The sequence below is a fragment of the Elaeis guineensis genome, chromosome 15 (assembly GCF_000442705.2).
Source record: "Elaeis guineensis isolate ETL-2024a chromosome 15, EG11, whole genome shotgun sequence".
NCBI classification, from domain to species: domain Eukaryota; kingdom Viridiplantae; phylum Streptophyta; class Magnoliopsida; order Arecales; family Arecaceae; genus Elaeis; species Elaeis guineensis.
The window spans coordinates 13,278,395-13,282,074 of NC_026007.2; positions in this window are offsets into that span (position 1 = coordinate 13,278,395).

Here is a 3,680-nt window from a genome sequence, read left to right on the forward strand (position 1 = left end):
CAAAGAGTTGTCCATGCATCAATGTGCATATTACCAATAACAGTTAGGTGAGGTGCACGGCATCAATGGGATTGCAGCACCCACTAAAAATTTAGTTGTCGTGTTAGAATTTTTGTTTGTCCATCCATAGAGTGTGAGAGATTTGAGAAAATAGTGAGAGCCATTTTGCATCTAAAAATCTCTAAAGTAAATTATAAAATAAGTATAAATATCTAACTAGAATCTTTACTCTCTACTGTTTATAGTGTCAGCTTCCAACCCTCTAGCTTGAATCCTAGATATCAATTATTTAACCAAAACCAATTACATAGACTGGCTTACAAACTTAAAAATTATTCTTAATTTTAGAAAATTAAGCTATGTTCTCTACCAGATTATTCTAATGTTAACAGCCTATCCAACCCAAAGTCAACGAGCTATACTTGATAAATAGATGGACAATGACAGATGAATTCTAACATATGTGTAAACACATATACACTGCCAGACATATTAATTTATCTATAACTGTTGTGAGGTGATCAGAGTCATACAGCGCATGAGATGCGCGATGGGCAGTTAGTCGACATGACCATACACAAGGAATTATTTATGAATTTGATCCTGCGATTCCTTTTTAGTTTATATGGATAGTGATGCGGGACAATCCTAAAGGGGAGAGAAAAAGAAAATCAATCCTAATGATCAAGCTCTCTTCTATTCATCAATAACAAATCACGTCTGACTAGGGGCTCATTATTCCCAGGACAGACAGTACAGTTGCCTATACTCTGCTCAAGAGGCGTGATTGATTGATACGAGACTAAAGTGAGATCAATCTAAATGATACAAACGAATGCCATTCGAGAGATCAGTAAACAACTAGCAATAGAGAATTTCATAAATAGATAGCAGAAATTAAACATGCTCACGAGTAAATACAAAAAGAAATATGAATGGAATGAGAGAAAATAAAATATTAAACCAGTGAGAAAAATCCAAGAAGATGATAAGAATCTGGATCGTGGTAGTTAAGAAACTACTCTGATTAGGGCTCTTAATCTTTTAACCAAACTGATCTATCGATAAAGAACTAGGTCTTTACCAATATCGGATTAAAAAAAATCAAAGATCAACTATTATGGAACGAAGGTCCTTGACAGCATATGATCTGTAGAATAAGAAATCACTCCTTCTCTCAGCATGATAGATAAAAATTCTGGAGGAGACAGATCTTCTTTTGGCGGAATGGACTTGCGTGGGTAGATGGTGGAGTCGAATCAGAGTCGTAGGAACACTGGATCTTAAGTAGGAGTAGGATAGAAAATGGGCCTCACACCCTCCCCTTGTGGGGCGATTTTGGGTCTCACACCCTCTCCCTCTCGGAGCGATTGACACAAGTATTTGTGGAGTTTGTAAAATCATTCATTGTCCTCTTCATGAAAGATATAAGGATTTATATAGGACTCTAAGGATCCTGTTTCTTTAGGAATCTCTTACCTTTTACAAGGAAGAAATCAGCCCTCCAAAAAAAAGTAAAACATTATATGTGATAAAATAATCTACCATGAGAAAGAAATTAGCCCTCAACAAAATAAGTAGCTAAGAACTCTTAAAAAATTCTAGGAAAGAAATGGAACTCCATGTGGGTGTTTGATGCTTGACACAACTTGGCATGAGCATGGCACATGCTGGCATGCATATTTCTTCTCTTGGCATGTGGAGAGTGGTGGCTCCAAAGGTGACGTGGATAAATCCAAGTATGGCCCTATGGACCCAAAGCTAAATATATTAAAAATTTATTGACTAAAAATAAATAACTGAAGTAGAATCAATCTAACGAGGCTTCTTCGATCCAAATCGAATTTAAATCATGTTATCGATTTTTGATGGCTCTGGTGTCTGCACCAATTCTCCCGAGGTGAGAAAAACTCGACCCTGTCAAGTATGGGTCGATTCTGTTCTGGTGGCACTCAAGTAGATCGAGATCAATGCATTGCAGCTCTTCTCATGTGATCCAGGTATCTTCAGACTCCGATCGACCTCACCATCTAATCAGATACCGCTAATAGCCTCGACTCCAGGTGGAGAAGATCTGCTCATCCAAAATTTTCTCAATCTGATCATGTTTTGTTGACATTTTGGCTGGTGGATACTCAGGGATAGGCTCGCTCTCAAAGATTGGTTCAGGCTCAAATGGCTCACTAGGTATTCGAGTTGGCTTTTTATAGGTGACCAGATCTGTAATGTTAAAAGTAGAGCTAATCCCAAAATCAGAAGGTAGGTCCACAACATACACATTTGATCTAATTTTCTTTATGATCTTAAACGGACCTGCTCCTCAGGCATGTAACTTCTTCACGGTTCTGGATGGAAACCATTCAGGCCTCAATCGAACCATCACATAGTCTCTTTCTGCAAACTCTTGGACACGTCGATGAGAATCTACATTCTGTTTATAAACTTTAATGCTCATACTATTTTTTTTACTGATCTCTTTATACAGACTCTTGACATGCTGTGCAAATGACTCTGCAGATTCGAAAATCCTAGCATGCATGGGTAGTGGGATGAGGTCTATTGGTTTTCTAGGTTGATATCTATGAACTACTTCAAAAGGACTCATGCCAATGGATCTATTAACAGAGCTATTATATGTAAATTCAGCTCGGGGTAGCAAAAGATCCCAGTTACCCATATATTTTCTAATCAAGCAACGCAAAAGATTTTCAAGACTCCTATTAACCACTTCGATCTGACCGTCTGTTTGTGGATGATAGGCAGAAGAAAACTTTAGTTTTGTGCCTAAAAGGTGCCATAGGATTTTTCAAAAGTAGATCATAAATCTAACATCCCAATCACAAAATAATGATTTTAGGCAATCCATATAGTCTAACAATCTCATCAAAGTATATCCTTGCAACTTTTGATGCATCAGACGTTTGGCAACAGGGCAAGAAATGGGCCATTTTTGAAAATCTATCTACAACCACTAGAATAGAATCATGCTTCATAGCTATCCTAGGTAATCCCAAAATAAAATCCATACTAACATCCTACCAAAGACAGTCTTGTATAGGTAAGGGTGTATATAGGCCAGTGTTTTATTTTCTCTGCTTAACCACAGCACATGTTCTACATTGGGCAACAATTCGGACAACATCTCTTTTCAAGCTTGGTCAAAAGAACTGGGCTTCTACCAACTCTATAGTTTTATTCCTACCAAAGTATCCAGCTAATCCTCCAGCATGTAATTTCCAAACTAAAAAATCTCTTAAAGATGTACGGGGGATACACAGCCTAGTTTCTCTAAATAGGTAACCATCTTGAAGGGTATATTCACTACATTCTCTAGATGGCTCCTTTCATAAAGCGGTAAGTATGTCACCAAAATCTGGACACTCCTCATAATTTTCTTTAACCTTATCAAAACCAACAACTTCTATACTAACAGTAGACAGCAAAGTATGACGACGACTCAGGACATCAGCAGCACGATTCTCTACACCTGCACGGTGTTTCAAAATAAAAGTATAGGCTTGTAAAAACTCGACCCACCTACCATGTCTATGATTCAATTTCTTTTGGAAATTCAAAAATCTAAGGGCCTCATGGTCAGAGTATAATACAAATTCTTGCGGTAGTAGATAATGCCTCCAATATCTTAAAGCTTGAATTACCGTATAAAACTCCTTATCGTA